This window comes from Ananas comosus, unplaced genomic scaffold (genome assembly GCF_001540865.1).
Source record: "Ananas comosus cultivar F153 unplaced genomic scaffold, ASM154086v1, whole genome shotgun sequence".
NCBI lineage: Eukaryota > Viridiplantae > Streptophyta > Magnoliopsida > Poales > Bromeliaceae > Ananas > Ananas comosus.
Genome location: NW_017893440.1, coordinates 7347 through 25921, shown reverse-complemented (window position 1 = coordinate 25921; position 18575 = coordinate 7347). Strand labels below are relative to the sequence as shown.

The 18575-nt window shown below is 35.9% G+C and overlaps 1 non-coding gene across 1 annotated transcript; it reads left to right on the top strand.

Moving 5' to 3' along the window:
• Positions 1-6487: 6487 nt before the first annotated feature.
• TRNAK-UUU lies at positions 6488-6560 on the top strand. The gene has a single exon. It is a non-coding gene; the product is annotated as a tRNA-Lys (tRNA).
• Positions 6561-18575: the final 12015 nt, after the last annotated feature.

Sequence of the window (18575 nt, the reverse complement as noted above, 5' to 3'; positions counted from 1 at the left end):
CATTTTTTTTTCACGTCCGTCTTGCTTGAGAGTTGAGGCCTCCTGTTGTGTCACCCTTGTAGCCTAATTCATCCTTCCAACACGAGTAACATGCTATCTTTTTTTTCAAAAAAAAAAAAAAAAGTTGAGCATGTGGTGCCCGCGTTCAAGAATCCAATAAGATTAATTCTGTTTGGATGTCAAAATGAGTCATCTGTGTATAAGAATTTTCTAATATGATTGTAAGTAAGGAGTTTACATTTCGATTCTTTAAAATTCTTGCTATATATAATTTATTAGGATAATACATTTTAGCCATGAAGTGATTAATATTATCTAAAAAAATAATTTGAAAGTCGAATATGCTATCTAATTTTAAATATTTGATGGCACTCTTTATCAATCAAATGTATATGCACTCATTTACTGAGCCAAGATAATCCTTTTAATTTTTCAAATTATTAAGTTAAAAAAATTGTTTTCAAGTTAAATGTCACAATTGGTCATTTTCTGTCCAATTTGGTACTCTCACATCGACAATAAAAAAAAAATTCTATAAAAAAATCCACTAGTCCTTACAAATACATAATTTGACAGTTTCTTAAGGCATATGTGGTAATTTTTCGTGCTTTCACGTCTTGCACCTTTTTTCTTTAACTTCTTGGCTCCTTCCCAAGGTTGGACCAGCTTGGACCAAAATATTCCCAATATATTCTTGGAATTTTCCAAGACAGCTCCTTGGTTCCTTCTCAAGAAAATCCTCTCTTTTTTTCCTCATCCAACTCGCTCCCTCTTTCTCTCTCTCTCCTTCTCTTCCCTACTCTCTCTCTCTCTTCCCTTCTCCTCTCTATCTTAGCCCCCCCCCCTTCTCTCTGTCCCTATCATTCATTAGCGTAAGCGGCGGCAATGGCTTGCGCTAACGCCGTCGCCCGGGGTCGGAAAGGGAGAGCGCAGCGGCGGCAGCAGCAGCCACGGAGACCGCGGCGAGGGCCGTGGGGGCGTCGAGGGCGGAGATGTCCGTCGCCGAGGGGAGGGCCGGCACGCGGGTGGAGAGAGCTAATGAAGGGTCAAATGAGTTGAATTTTTTTCAATTTTTTATAATTATTTTATTTGAAACATAAATTCTTGATATTGAGTTGGCAAATATTTTGATATAGTTAACGATTTTTTTTTATGTATTACATTTTTAATTTTGCTAAAATAAATTTTAAATTTTAAGTAATTTTTAATATTGAGTTGATAAATATTTTGATATTGAGAAGTTAACGATTTTTTTTGATATATTATGTTTTAAATTGCTAAAATAAATTTTAAATTTTAAGTAATTTTTAATATTGAGTTGATAAATATTTTGATATTGAGAAGTTAACGATTTTTTCAAATGTATTATGTTTTTAATTTTATTGAGAAGGTAATGATTTTTTTGAATGTATTATGTTTTTAAATTTACCTTTCAAATTTTAAAATTTAAATAATAAATATTAATTAATTAAAATTTTATTTCTCCGCAGCGAAGCGCGGGTTTTATACTAGTTTGCATAATTTGAGGGTCGGAGAGGGCCGAGGGCCGCGGAGGAGGCGATGAGGGCCGTAGAGGCGGCGGAGAAGGCGATGGCAAGAGGGTCGCGAAGGCAATGGAGGAGGCAATGAGGGTTAGAGAGGGTAAAAAAAATTACAAAAAAAGTAAAACATCAGAGAAAAAAGAAGATGATGATAAAGTTATACTATTTCAGAGAAACGTAGTACTGTTTTAAAGAAAACTTACACTATTTGAGATAAAAAAAAAATTAAACTTTTCTGAATAAAAGTTGTATTCTTTGAACGAAAGTTGCACTATTTGAATGAAAATTACACTATTTCTTCTCTTCCTTCTCCTCCTTTTTCTTTGTTTTTATATGGATGAGGAGAAACAATATAATTTTTGCCTAAATAGTGCAAGTTTCGTTCAAAGAGTACAAGTTTTGTTTAAAAAGTGCAAATTTTCTTTAAAACAGTACAATATTTCTCTAAAATAGTGCATCTTCATCACCTTCTTCTTTTCTCTCTGATTTTTTATTTTCTTATATAAAAAATATTTTTTTATATTTTATTCCATTTATTTTATTTATTTTTTATTTTTTTTTTCTTGGCTCCACTCTCACCCGCGCTTGCTCCGAGTCCTCCTTCTCCGGCGCCGGTGTCGATGTCTGCGCCGACGAAGGCGGTGTAAGAGGACGTGAACATTGTCTTCGTTACTGTCGTAGAGGGTCGCGGAGGCGATGGAGGGGGTCGAAGAGAAAAAAAAAAAGAACGAGAGAAAAAAAGGAGAGGAAGAGGACGCGACGTTACCCTCTTTATTGTCATAAAGAACCGGAGAGGCGATGGAGGAGGGTCGGAGAGGAAAAAAAAAAGGTCGCGGCGCAGCATTGGCATGGTTGGAGGTGAGGAAGGCCGGGGGGAGTGTGTGGGCAAGGGTGAAGAGAAAAAAAAAGAGAGGAAGAGGGTGCGAGCGGAGACGGTGGAGGAGGTTCGAAGAAAAAAAAATGAACGAGAGAAAAAAAAATGAGAGGAAGAGGACACGGCGTTACCCTCTTTACTGTCTTAAAGAACTAGAGAGATGATGGAGGAGAGTTGGAGAAGAAAAAAAAAAAGAGGAACGCGGCGCGACCTCGGCGTGGTCGGAGGCGAGGAAGGCGGGGGGAGGGGGATGCACCAGTGAGGATGTGCCGAACAGAGGCAAGGCGGGCCCCCTTCACCTCCGCCGTCCTCTTGGGAGAGAAAGAAGATAAAGAACGAGAGGAAAAAAAAAGGGAGGGAAAAAAGGAAACAAGGATATTTTGGTCAGTTTACTAAAAATCCGGTCCGAATCTGCAAAATCCAAAAAAATGGTCTGCTTTGGCAAAAGTTCAAAACTAGTGGATTTTTTTTGCAAATTGGCCAAAAAAAATCAAAGAGCTAAATGCGAAAAAAATAAAAAACAAAAAACTATGCCGTGACGTCGATTGTGGAAATATCCTTCTGCACACTGGCATGTGCACAAGTTGCGTGCTCATACGTGCGGAAGTAGCCAGCTTAGCCCTTGGAGGTTGCCTTGAAGTCGTGAACGAACATCCAGCGACGTCGAAGGCTTATATGTAGTTTTAATCAAAATCGAACTGAAAACGTTTTTGCCGTAGAGGAAGAAATTTAAAATTGAATAGTTGTAAATATGTTTGTCGTTTATGTACTGTCTCAAACTAACACTTTTAAGTGTCGGTACAGGTCAAAAAAAGTATTGCTGGCTATATTACCAACACTTTTTAAAAGTGTTGCTATATGTGGGGTCGCTATATGTAGGGCCGCCTTGATGTTTCGCACCCACTCCTCCAATGACCTGTGACGAAGGGGCACTTGACGATCGTAGCCTTCTACGGTCTCTGCGAGATCCTCGCGGTCGAACTCCAGCAACCGGAACCCTATCTCATCGGTTGTGGTGGCAAAAGAGGAGAAGGGGAGATGGTGATCAATTTTTCTTTGTTTCTTTCATTTTCTATTTGTAATCAAGCCGAGCTGGGGTGGGGTTGGTTAAGTAGAGTAATTTTTTTATTTTTTATTGAATTGGGCTTTATATTTAGGCCTTAGTAGCTGGGGTGGGGTTGGACATTTACACAAAAGTGTCACAAAAATATGTCTCTAACACATAATTCTGTTGTAGTGTCTATATTATAGGATGTGTATACTATATCTTGGTGGATGCAGTTAGTTAATTGTAGACTCTTTGCGCATACTAGGGTGGCCTTGTGCACACGACGGGTCTATGCATGTGTCTAGATAGGCTTCTGCTTGAGCCTTAGGACATGTGTCTAGATAGGCTTCTGCTCGAGCCTCCGAACGTGACAGTTATGCTCCTAGGAACATGGAGGCTTCCATACTTCAAAGCCATTTTTTATGATGAAACTTTTGAAGTGATCCGTTAAACTTGATCTAGCATATTAAAGGTTTCTTCTATAGACCCATCATCTCGGATCATCTCCATCTAATCTAGGAAACTCCAACAAGTGTGTGACATAAGATTGGACCATTATAAGACTGTCTATAGAAGGAACCATTGCTCCCTCCTTTATGAATGTTTGGTCTTTTCAAAATTATCATTTATTCCTATCGATACAGTAGAACCATAACATCTCTCTATTGTTTGCCGCTGTCATTGTTGCTCTTCCCTTCTTCACCTCGCTGCTGCCTCCATAAGGGTGGAGGCCACTGTTGTGGAGGTGGAGGAGATGATGATGATAATGATCATGATGATGGAAGAGATGATAACAGGAAAACGGAGCTTATGAGAAAGCAAAATACAAGGAAGAGTCAACCATCGCCGAGGTGCTGAAGCCTTACCTAGCTCTCTTTCATAAAAATATTTTGAATATAATCTTTTTCGAAATATGTCTTATTCTAATCTTATTTATACTAATTAGCCAAATAAAATTTATAAAAAATAATTTTTTATTTCTAATTAGAAGAGAGGAGCTCTCTCTCTCTCTCTCTCTCTCTCTCTCTCTCTTTCATTCTTTCTTCCTCTGCCTCTTTGCCGATGCCGTCCACCGCCCACCGCGCTGCCCTCCACCCTGCCATCCCCCTCCCCCTCTCTATGTTTGCTTTCCTTCTCCAGCTGTGGGGCAATAGCAACACTGCAAAGCAGTGACGAAGAGCAAGACAGAGGGAAGGGGAAGGAGAGAGGGGTGAAGGGTGGCAGGGTAAAGGTGACAAGCCTAAGCCGCGTTGCGAGAGAACAAGCACAAACACGAAAAGAGAGGAATACACGAAGCACCAATTTTTTGTCAAAGACGAAAAATATTATTAATCAATTCTAAAAACTAATTACATTAGCCAGACACCGTGCTTATATATAGGGTCCATATCCGAATCCCACTATAAATGAAGATCATAAATTTTAATATATCTTCAAATCTAATCCAATCAGCAATAGCCAAATAATCGGACTTAAAATAAAAAAATACAAACTTTTCAAAAATAACCTAAAAATGTAAAATGGAGGCCGAAACAATTGAATTTAGATCTCAAATTTGACTAAATACGGCTTTTTCGTTTCATGCGTAGATCTCAAAAAGTGTTTTTCAAATTGATGTTGCGCACTAGAATCGGACACTCGAACAAAAAATTAATCATTTAAAGATTTTCCATACTAATGTAAAAATTATCAAACTCAATGAAATTTTCAGCTCAACTTCATTGAGCCGTGCTTTTTTAAGAACTCTAACGCTAAATTGGCCGCATCATAAGGGCAGCGATGGTGGTTGGTGGATGGCAATGGTGAGAAGGCAGGGAAGAGAAGAGGAGAGCGGAGAGAGAAAGAAAACTTCTTATAAATTTTATTTAGCTAAATAGTATAAATTAATAAGGTTAGATTATAAAATATTTTGAAAAAAAAAAGATAATGTTGGGAATATTTTTATAAAGAGGACTAAGCAGGGCATTAGCTCCTGTGCACCGAGCACCTTGGGTTTTCTCCTTTATTACTTTTCTTTTCTTTTCTTTTTTCAAAATCCCCTTTCTCTGCATGCTAAAATAAGATTTTTTTAAAAATTTAGAAAAAAACAAATTTAGCAAATTTATCAACTTTATAATACTTTATGAAAGCCTTCATATTAGTCTATAAGTAAAATATTGCAAAATATTTTTATTTATTGTAATATCTATTTATAGAAAAATATTTTGCTGATTTATATTTTTTTTGGCCAAATTAAAGAAACATCCATNTAATATTTAATTTTTTTACTTTTTCTTTCTGACTTTCAAAAATCGACATTTTGCCCTCTTAAAATTTCAAAAATATTTCAAGATGATACGGAGTTAACGGAGAGGGCAAATGACCAAATTGCCCTTAAGAAAATATTTTTTTAATATATTCTTGTCATTTTGAAGGCATTTTCAGTATAATTATAAGAAATATAAGAAATTGTGATGGAACCTTGACGGAGGGGGCTAAATACAACAATTTGAAATATTAAATAGGTAAAAATATAGGTTTTTAAAATTTATTAAGGATAAATAAAAAAAAGTATTTATAAGAAAGTTTTCTGTAATTTGTCTATTTTTTTTAATATAAACACATTATAAAAATATCGTATTAATATTTTTAACTAACTTTTAATACTAAAAGTAAAATAATTAGTGGCTAATAAGTATTAGAGTTAACATAATTAGACAATGACTGTTGAGACTTTTTGGGAGGGTACATTTGCATAATCCTAACCTGTGGATCTTTTGGGAGGAACAAATTCGTAATTCTCGTACTTATCGTTAAAAACTAATAATATCAACAAATGCCACGGACAAATGTGTAATTCGCTCACTTAACAAAAAAACTAATGTCAACAAACACAAGGGGTGTATTTATATAACTCAGATTTTATGGAAGGATAAATATGATAATTTAAACTTTAGGGGATATACATCGTGCGAGTGAAATTGTGATTTAAATGAATATATATTTTAAATTATATATAAATATTTATTTTTCTTTTATTAATTAGCCGTCCTAGCTCAGCTGGTAGAGCGCGCGGCTTTTAACCGCGTGGTCGTGGGTTCGATTCCCACGGACGGCGATTTTGCTTTAAAACCATTTAGGGTTTTTTATTGGTTATGCATTTATTAACTGATATATAATTGATTAGGGTTTTTCATTATACATTTATTAACTTGATATATAATTGATAATTTAATTTACATTAGGAGCCGGCTGGAATACTATTGGCTTGGTGTTATTGAGTTTTTTGTCATTTATTTTATATAAGGAGTCAGCCGGAATATTACTGATAGCACCAAATGCTTGGTGCTATTGAATTTTTTGTCAATAGATTTAACAATTTTATTATTTTTAACCGTTTGATTATACTATTTAACCAATAACTCACTCAACCTGGCCTTGGGGGTCCACATCATCCTAACGGTACAAGTAGGGGTGTAAACGAGCTGAACACGAGCGAGCTGGGGTCGGCTCATGTTCGGCTCGTTTATTAAACGAGCCGAATACGAGCTGGCTCGTTAAAGTATCGAGNATAATAAATAATATTTAAATGGGTTGTAAATTAATATTTTGACTAATTAACTAATTAATTTATTTATTAATATATTTAGGTATCAAATTATTTGTTTAGTTAATCCTTATTAATTAATATTTATGGTTATCTAACGGCATTCATTATTAATTAATTAATTAATTTTTTAAAATTATTTAATTAATATTTTGATGTCTATTAATTAGGCAAATAGTATTATTACTATTATTATTTTAAAATTATATTTGCTCCCCTTCCTACTATTTCTATCAATTTATGCAAACACTATTTAATTTTTATATTTTCAAGAACAATCCAAATTTCATCCAAATATAAAATTAATTCTATTTTCTACTTATTCTAAAAGTGGTATCTATATCACGAATAACTAAGAATAATTTATTTGTGAATCAAACTATATCTTAGGTTTTTTGCATGGTCATAGGTTGATTCCCGCGGACGATGTTTATTTTTTATTTCTTTTACTTGTATAGAAACTTTTAGTTTTTTAGGAGCTTTTTATTTTCTTTTTTGTTTTTATAGAAAATTTTAGTTGTTTTTTTTTATTCACATTTATAGGAACTTCTAGTTTTTTTTGGGGGGAGTTTTTGTATTTTCTTTTTCCCTTTGTTTATAGAAACATCTAGTTATTTTGGAGCCCAATCAAGCCTAAGCACAGTGGGCACTTAATAGTTGATAGTAAGATACCAAATTTAAAGCCTAATTATTTTATATTTAAAAAAAACAAAATAGATAACATACTATTTTTCTCTTAAAAAATAGGAGAGCATACTTCAAAAGAAAGAGCAAAGTGAGAGATTGGGTACATAATAAAAAAAAATAAAAAACAAAAATGTATAAAGCTTACCTGAAATATAGACTATTTTGAGTTGACTATTCAATCTTTGAAAGTTTTAATTTTACTAGCTAGTTTTTAATTTGGTTGATTTGAATCAGTCAACGATATTTTGACTCTAAAATTAAGGTTAATTAGTTCAATAAATTTATAGTTGCGAGAGTTGTATGAAATATACTAACTAAACTTATATTGATAGAAGACGCATTCAAATTTTGAAGTTAGTGTGTCTTTGACTAACACAGATCAAACAAATAGAAATGTTAGGTACTAAAATCAAAATTTTGAAAGATTGAACAGTCAATTCAAAATGATCAGTTGTTCGAATATATTCTGTATATTTTTGCCAAAATAAAAATAAAATAAAATAAAATAAAATAAAAGCGGAATTCAATAAAAAAGGAAGCAATAAGAAAATCGAATTATTATAGGAAATCGAATTATTATAGGGAAAAAATAGTCTCACTAGGAGAGAGATTTGTTTTTCTGTAAAACCATATTAGGATGGTTTCAGTGTTTCCAATAAAATTAATATATTACATTTAAGGGGCAATTGCCTATATACCTGTAGTGTCCCTGGTGTTAGCAGTCTGAGAGACTTCAACATCTGTAGCTTGTCGGCACATCTGGTGGGTGTCGAGACATGTCGGAGTCGTTTTAGCGTGAAATGGACGCAAAATGGACTCAGCGCGATGCGAGAGTGGAGTTCTGACACTGAAATCTGCAAAGTGTAGAATTTCAGTGTTGAGTACCAGTATTTGGGGAAGAGTATCGATATTCCAATGAGATTGCAGAACTGGATGCTCTCGGGTTTGCACATGTCTGATGCTGAGCACCGATACCTGTTGTGCAGTACCGGTATCGAGTTCGGGTATCGGTACTACATCGGGCTGGTACCGGTACCCAGCGCACGAGACTGCGTATTGAGGGCTGAGTACCGGTATTCAAGCTAAGTACCAGTACTCCAGGTGGAAAAGTAAGTTGGTAAGGGATATTTTGGTCCTTTTAATGTGTCGTTCATCCCAACCTAACCAGCATATATATATATATATATATATATATATATATATATACACGTAGGGAGTTTTTTAGAGAGCATGATACTTCTTCTTTTCCTCTCTCTCTCTGTAGCTGGTGTACGTTGTTCGTTGGGAAGTCGCGGATTTAGCTCGTTCGAATTTGATATTTGCTCCGGAGGACCGTTCGTGCGCGTGGGTGTCTCAGTTAAGCCGTTGGAGGTCGAGCGAGCGTGCGGGATTAATTCCTCCTGTCGACTTCTTGCCGACGTTGGACGAGCGCTCGAGGTGGGTTAATGTTTACCGAAATCGTCGGATTTCCTTCTAAATCCAAAAATTGTCAATATGTATTATTGGCTTTGTTCATCCTGTTAGTAGTTCGAATTCATCGATTTGCATGTTTTCTTTTATAAAATCTGAATTTGGAGCATAAGCTAGTGATTTTAGATGAAATTATATATGTTGAACTGAGATTTGACTTAGGAGAAAACTCGTTAAACCTACACTGTCATTTTCTGAAAAGTTACCAAATTTAGCTTCAAGAGCTGTTATACTTTTGTATCCCCGCTGTTAGTGCGTGCTGGATATTCAGATTAGTGTAGGATGAGTTTATGCTCGTGTTGACGGGCTGAGCTCGTTTTACAGTAGTGTGTAAACTGTTCCGTACTGTCGAGTGCCGTCGTGGTTGACGGTGGACCTAGATTTGCATCAGATTGTGCCAAGGGCACATGAGTTTTGGTTGTTAGACCAGTTAGACCCATTTGCACTGACTACAGCTTGTGAGAGCCTGATTGAGTTCGGTAGAGACGCGCTTGCATACTCGGTTAGGTCGCGCCCATAAGTGCCGCTCCGAAGTGAGGCTTTGACTTGCGTTGATGTCGTAGCCATCCTGTTTGGACCTTTTTCTTGAACGGCCATCCCCATAGATAGTGTACTGTGTAGCTTGGTTATAGGCAGGGTGGATCCGCTTGGGCAGCTCGTGTGAGATTGGGTCAGTGATAGCTAGTGATGCATATTTATGTTTACAGTTAGTTGGTTTTGGTAGTGATAGTATAGAGGCATATAGCTGTAGAGTTTTTCCAACTTTCCTTACTATCATGTGCATATCATTACTGTAGACTTAGTGGGAGGCATATAGCTGTAGAGTTTTTTCAGCTTTCCTTACTATCATGTGCATATCATTACTGTAGACTTAGTGGGTGGGCCGTTCAGGTCGGTGACGATACCCACTGAGGACTACTCTGTTTTGTAGTAGTTCTTACACCCAATTGTTGTACACCTTTTGTAGAGTCTTCGTCTGGGGTTGCTGTTGTTGTGGATTTTGACCGAGGCAAGGGAGTCACGAACTAGAGCCGTCCCTGCTCTGGTCGTTTGCTAGAGGTGTACCCGTCAGAGATAGTTTTGGATTTTATGTACATACTGTTTTGTTGTTGTGGTACTCGCTAGAGCGAGAGGTGTTGTAGCCTGTGTATGTACAGTGAACCCATTTTGTTTTATATTTATGTGTTAGTTTTAGTAGCTCTGGACTTTGGTTGTAGCTCCTTTTCAGTTGCAGGTACAGCTATCGCTTCGTATGCACTGAAAATTTCTATGTACACGGCGGGTCTGTTAGCGTGCCTGAAAAAATATGGAAATCCAGGGCGTGACAATACCCCTGAAAAGTTTCCGATTTTCTGATTTACCGCTCTTAGAAGGCTAATATTGAAAATATCCTTTTTACGTTCCAACTATTTCAAATATACCTAGAGTTAAATTTCGTTAATGAACGGTTAGCAATAACTGTTATCTGTATAAAATTACTATTTTGCCCTTTCAAATATACCCTTCAACCATCACCGACTTTTCTTATTTGCCCTTAAGTTAGGAGTACAAAAAGTATTTTGATTTTTGGCCTTTTCAAATATACCGTTCTAGCATTACCAACATTTCTTATTTGCCCTTAAGTTAAGGACATGTCTGTCGCGAACGAACCGGCCCCGCCGTAAGGTGTTTCTAGGGCGAGTGGTCATTCATCGTAGAGATAAAATTTATTTATGTTTCATTTTGAAATCAGGATTATAGGTTCATAGCTTCCAATAGACTCAAGAATCTGCTGTTAATTACCCCACACTTTCGATGTTAAGGAACCCTCGATTAAGAGACCAAATATAAATGCTGATAATAAAAGAGACAAAACAGGCAAATAAAATTTTATTGATATGATTTGCCGTGTACATGGCTTAAGCAGGGGCATACCCCCACTGTACATGAATTGAATCCTAAGTATATGTATTAGGATTCAATTGGATTTGAGATTGACTAGGTCCTAAGTATATGTGTTAAAACCTAGTCAATATTAGACTCTATGTATTAGAGTCTAATTGGCTCTAAGTATATGTCTTAGAGTCCGATTATGTCCACCTTGGTTATATGTTCCAAGATGGAGATGTGATCAGACCTCAAGTATATGTATTGAAGTCGGTCGAACTAGATCCTAAGTATATGTGTTAAGATCTAGTCGATATTAAACTCCATGTATTAGAGTCTAATTGGCTCTAAGTATATGTCTTAGAGTCCGATTATATTCACCTTGGTTGTATGTTCCAAGGTGGAGATGTGACCAGACCTCAAGTATATGTATTGAGGTGGGTCGAATTACCCGAAAGTGGAGAGTGGCTAATTCCCGAGTATATGTATCAGGATTAACCGAGTTTCACTCTAGTTATATGTGCTAGAATGAAGGTCTGACTAAGCCCTAAGTATATGTATTAGGGGTAGTCGGATTTGAACTCTAAGTATATGTATTAGAGCTCGATCGGGTAAGGATTTCACTCTAGGTATATGTGCTAGAGCAAAAGGCTGACTAGACCCTAAGTATATGGGTTAGGACTAGTCGAGCATGGTTTGACTTCCGCTCCAGGTATATGTGCTAAAGCAAAAGACTGACTAGACCCTAAGTATATGTGTTAGGGTTAGTCGAGCATGGCTTGACTTCCACTCTAGGTATATGTGCTAGAACAAAAGACTGACTAGACCCTAAGTATATGTGTTAGGATTAGTCGGATGAACTCTAAGTATATATGTTAGAGTTCGAATAAACTTAATATCATTTGACTGAATTCTAAGTATATGACTTAAAACTCTGTCGATTTGGAGATGTTTCGCCTTAGTTATATGTGCCAAGACGATTGGTATAGCCCTAAGTATATGTATTAGGGGTAGTCGATATTTAATTTTTACTCTAGGTATATGTGCCAGAGTAAAAAAAGTTCACGATGAGATTTCGGTATTGGTTCATGAGATTTGAGTATTGGCTCATGAGATTTGGTTCATGGATTTGGATATGGTTCATGAATTTGGATATGGTTCATGGGTTTGGTATATGGATCTGGCTCATGAACTTTGATATGGTTCATGGGTTTGGTGTATGGATTTGGTTCATGAACTTTGATATGGTTCATGGGTTTTGTGTATGGATTTGGTTCATGAACTTGGATATGGTTCATTGGTTTGGTGCATGGATTTGGTTCATAAATTTGGATATGGTTTATGGCTCAAGGAATTTGGGTTTAGTTTAACGACTTTTCGGTCGTTTGGATTTGGGTCATGAACTTGGATATGGTTTATGGGTTTGGCATATGGATTTGGTTCATGAACTTGGATATGATTTATGGGTTTGGTGTATAGATTTGGTTCATGAACTTGGATATGGTTCATGGGTTTGGTGTATGGATTTGGTTCATGAACTTGGATATGGTTCATGGGTTTGGTGTATGGATTTGTTCAATGAACTTGGGAATGGTTCATAGGGTTTGGTATGGATTTGTTCGATGTTCAAGGAATTTGCGTTTAGTTCAATACTTTTCGTCGTTTAATCTTGGGTTTAGTTTAAAACGACTTTTCGTCGTTTGACAATTTGATTTAGTTTAATCGATCTTTATTCGGTCGTGTTAAATTTGGGTAGTTAACTAACTCCTCTTCGGTCATTTGAATATGGTTTAGTTTTAGCGACATTTTTCGTCGTTTGGATTCGGGTTTAGTTTTAGCGATTCGATTGTTTTGAATCTGTTTTATTTACGACATTTCGTCGTTTGGATTCGGGTTAGTTTAGCGACTTTTCGTCGTTGAATATGGGTTAGTTAGGCGGAACATTTCGGTCGTCTTGATTCGGTTTAGTTTAGCAAGACATTTTCGGGTCGTTTAATGGTTATTAGCGACATTATCGGTCCGTTTGGATTCGGGTTCATTTAAGCACTTTCGGTCGTTGAATTTGGTTTTTAGTTTAACCTTTGCGGTTCATGCTTGATTTGATTGTATTAGTTTAACGACTTTGCGGTGTCAGTTTATTTGTGACTTTGGATTTGGCATTTTAATTATGGACTTTGGCTTTTGGGATTTTATTTGGTAGACTTTGGGTTTTGAAATTTTATTTGTGGACTTTGTTTTAAATTTATTTGGGATCTTTGGAATTTGGGTTAATTTTGTGGCCTTATTGTTTTGTTTATATGGACTCTTTGGAGTTTTGGTTGGCTCGAATCTTTTGTAACCATTTTTAATCTCGACAGATCAACCCAAGCCTTAAGTTTTTTAGTCATTCGCTTGAACCATTATGCTTTAGCTTCGGACCATCAAGACTTGGAATTGAGTTGATTCCTTTATGGTTGGTTCCGATCTGACCCACTTTGGCGAGTCAGACCCTTTATATGATTCGCCATCGACCCACTTGGTTCAACTGATCCTTTTATGTTTGGTTCCATCGACCCCCTTTTGTTTGAGTTGGCTCCTTTTATTGTCCAGATGAATCCGATTATGGTTCCAATCGGATCGATCAACTTTGGTTCAAGTCATCTTGTTCGCTGGACATGGACTACCACTTTGGTTCGAGTCGGACCCCTTTATGGTTCTGACAATTTGGATTATATCGGACTCGAGTCGATCTTTTATGGTTCAGATGGGCTCCGCGGGTTTGGTTCCATTTGGATCGATCCACTTTGGTTCAAGTCAATCTTGTTCGCTCGATTGGACCACTTTGTTCGAGTTGGAGCTTTATTTTTCGATCAATTGGATATATATTCGCCGAGTCGATCCTTCATGGTTACAGATGGGATCCCGATTCGTTCATTCGGATCGGATCCTACTTTGGTTCAAGTCGATCTTGTTCGCTCGATTGGACTCATTTGGTTAAGTCGAGCCTTTATGGTTCTGATCAATTGGAATATATTCGCTCGAGTCGGATCCTTTCATGGATTCAGATGGATTCCGGTCGATTCATTCCGGCCATTGGATCCACTTGTTCCGAGTCAAATCCCTCCCCCTGATTCAGGTTCAAGCGGACCACTCCGGTTAAGTTGACTTCTTCTGTTCGGTTCAAGTCGGATCACTTCGGGTCAGTAATCCTTATAGGTTGGTTCGACTAGGATCTGGTTATCGTTCAGTTCGGAATCGGACACACTCTCGCTCAATTCCAGTCGAATCCATTATGATTTGGGTGCAGCCCGGGATTGTTCCGTTCATTCGATCGTATTCACTTTGCTTAAGTTGAATCCGTTCGGTTCCGGTCCCGCCAGGATCCGGTTTGGTTCGGATTCGTTATGGTTCAGTTCTGATTGATTCACTTTTAGTTCAATTGATCCTGTTACGTTCGGTCCAGACAGATCCCGGTTTGTTCTGCAGCCGTTTGTGTTCAGTTTGACGATCATCTTTAGTTCAAGTTTAATCCTTACTAATCGTTACCGTTCGAATCAGACCCACATCGGTCTAGGGTTGAATCCTTCATGTTTCAATCGGATCAGTACCCCTTCATTTCAAGTGAATCCTTATGGGTTTGTTTAACTGAACCCGAACTTTGTATTTTTTCGACTTGCGCTTGCTCTGAATTCTATGCTTTTATTTGAGTGAACCCCGCATATCTTTTTCGGCTTGCCTGGAACCCTCTGTGTTCAGTCATTTTGAACTAACTCGTGGTTCGGTCTTTACTTATCCTGCAGTGGTTCATTTGAATTGAACCAACTTGTAATTCCCGTTCAGTCGAACCGGTTTATTGTTGGTTTAAAGTTTTTGAACCTTAGTTCGATTTGAGTTCGAACCGCTTACTGATAAGTGATATTGATCCCAATTTCAAATGTCCAAATCCAACTCTTTTATTTCTTTATTTTTTTTATTTTTTTTTTATTCGCTTTTCTTTCTTTAATTATTATTTTTGTCTTCCTTTTCTTTTTTTTCTTTTTTTTTTTTTTTAGGTGATTCTTCTTTCTTTTTTTTTTTTTTTTTTGACTTGCCAAATCCTCTCTCTCTCTCCTCTCTCGTCTCTCTCTCTCTCTGTACAAACCGAGAGAGAGGAAATTCTTCTTGTCTTTTTTTTTTTTGATTCTTCTTTCTTTCTTTTTTTTTTTTTTTTTGATTTTTTTCTTTCTTTTCTTTTCACTGAGAAGAATAAAAAAAAAAGACTCTTAGATCTTTTTTTTGTTCTTTCTTTTCTCTTTTTTCTTTTCTTTTTTTTTTGCTGTTTTCTTTTTCTTTTTTATTCACATTCTCTTTTTTTTAAGTCCAAAATATACAAATAATCAACGTTGAGATTCATAACGATCGAATCGAACGAAGATATCGGAATTTCAAACGGGAACCCCGTTCATTTTTTATATCATTATGTATCACATTTATTCAAGTACGCGATTTAATCCGTGTCGAGACCTATCAGAAGATGGCCGCTCGATTATACGCTTCCGACCAATGTCGACACATCGCGAAGATGCCGCACGGTCCTATTTTCGACCATGTCGAGCCTATCACAAGTAATGGCCGCACGGCCTTTACACTTGTCACCATGTCGAGCCTATCGCAAAGATGCCGCACAATTTTTTTATACATTCGAGCCTATCACAAGATGCCGCACTGCTTACGTAATAAACTCCCGTTCGATTCAATTATTTTGACATGTCGAGCCTATCGCGAAAATGCCCGCACGGCTTGATGAATAAGAATACATACGCACACCGAAATGACATTTATGTTAGAATTTGATCGGCTTCGAACCTATCACGAAGATGTCCGGGCTAATAAAACCAACAAAAAAAATTCACACTTACGCTATCGTACGCGTGCGTACTTCCTGTTTCGTTTGGGAGTCCGCCATGATCGCCGCGTGTCATCGTCATTGTCTCGTTGGGAAGTCGCCGTGATTATGCCTGCGTCGTCGTCGTCGTCGTTGTCACGTCGTCGTCGCGCGCGCCGCACAAAAATAAAAGCCGACCCTCTTCTTCTTCTTTTTTCTGTGTAACGGATTGGGGAGGTGTGCTCACCAGCAACACCCCCCTCCCTTTGTTGCTGACGCACGTAGGCAAGAGAAAAGGGCGAAGCTCCTTTTCTTTTTCACTTTTCACTGTTCCTTCTCCTTACTCCTTTTTTTTTTTATTTTCCGCCTCCTCTTAAAAAGATTTTTTTTTTTTTTTATAGATCGCAATTTAATAGTGTTTTTGGACCGCGTTCTCATTATAGGAAAGACTTCAAAAACAATTTTGAAATAAGGCATACTATAAATTTTTTTATTCTTTCCTGTTGATTCCTCGTCCTTTAAAGGAAAATGAGCACCTCAATCACAATTTACTTTTCATTCGCTCTACATCCGCATCCCAAATTTGAATTCGAATTCAAAATTTTTTTTATCTCAAACAGCAAAAAGTTATTTTGATTTTTTTAAACTCCTAGTCAAATATTAACTCACGTTTAATCCAATTAACTTAACGGTGTATTGCAGGAGTATTTGAATATGAGGAACAATATGAGGATATATTAGGAAGAAAAACAGCAAAATAAATGAGAATATTTTTTAAGTTGAAAGATTATATATGCAACATTATTTCTATATTAAAAGGAATATTTTATCATTAAAAAATGACTCATTTTTCTCTATATCCGTTAAATTTGATCCGATATATAGAATTTATATTTATAATAAAATTTTGAAAATAAACAATAATTTTGAAAAAAAAAACATCCAAACTCTCCACCCGTTATTATGGCGCCAAATACAAGTGCAATGTCACGTTACATTTAGAATAAGTTATAAAATTATAATTTATCAATATATATGTCAAAATACACTAAATAGGCATGTAAAAGAATTATTATTATCGCATTAAGTAAAAAAGAAAAAAGGACATGGGTATATTGACATGTGAAAGAAAAAAATAGTCATGTACTAAATAAGGAAATAAAGTTAAAAGATTTTCTAGCGTACAAACACAACAGAGCATGTTCTTATCCATAAAATCTTCAACAAAAGAAACAAAAAAAGCAAGGCATAAGATGGTCTGCACTTACCTTAAACGTAGATATTTCTTTAAAAAAAAAAAATGCATGATATTGTTAAGTGTCATCGTCGTCTTTATAACACGAAGAAATATTAAAAATACAATATAAAAACCTAAAGGCTATCGGACAAACGATTTTTTTAGTATAACATTAGTGTATATCTGTTTCAAACACAACATTTATTTAAGTAGTTTATATTGTAATAACACTTAAAAAATCAAACAAAAAAATACGTGAAAATGTGAATAAAAAGTAGAATGAGAAACTTGATTAAGAGATATAAACAATTCCTCTATTGTTCCAATCAGAATCCACGGACTCACACATGATTAAGGAATTTAAGAAGAGACTCACTGCCATATTAAATTCAAAACATATCAATTTTATTAGTAATATATATATGATTATATATATATATATATATATATATATATATTTATATATTATATATATTATATACTATATATACGTTGCGTAGAATATATCGGATATAAACGAGCCGTTTCACTACCGAATTTGTTATTCAGAGATAGTAGCCTCACAATTGACGATAGCCTCGCTTAAATATATCCTAAACCATTTAAAAACTACTAGAAATCAATTTCACGCACTCTTCGATAATGGCTGAAATATGAATACTCTGTTTAAAACCAAATACTGAAGGAGTCTTGTAAATCAAAGATCAAGAAGTTATAGATCTTGTTTTAAATAGTTACACGAATTTCTAACAAAAAAAATCAGATTGATTTGGAATTTTACGCCGTTAGAAACGAGGAAAAACGGCCTCTTATCGACCATTAAAATTACAAATTTTGAAACTCTTTGATCATTAGGCAAATGATGTCGAAAAGATTTGAAATTTGATTTCTAAATACTTCAAGTGCTATAGATCATATTCAACGGAGCTGAACGTCAATTTGAAAGTTCTATCATCGAAAACAAATCGGTAGTAAAACGGCTCGTTTACTACTGATAGTATTTTAGCTCAACTATATATATATATATATATATAAAATTTTAATGATACTTGAGATTTTTAAATTCGAAGATTAGTTATTTTATATTTTTAATTAAGTTTATTTTTTAAAAATGAATAAAGGGAAATAACTCTCTAAATAGGAAAAAAAGAAAAAAAAAGAAAAAAGAAAACCTAAGTGCTTGCTTCAAAAGGTGTGCTTGATTTTCGGATACGTGGCTACCATGCATGCATGGATTCGCTCGTGTGTGAATGAATGGCGTGACTAGTTAAACTTTTGCTATGGGGCGACTTGCACGTGACAACTTTTTTTTTTTTTTTTTTTTTTTTTTTTTTTTTTTTTTTATTTGGGCGACAGGTTCTTTTTCCTGTTTTGGGCCACCGCGAGGCCCACAAGTCCGCTCACAGTCGCAAGCAAGAGGGCC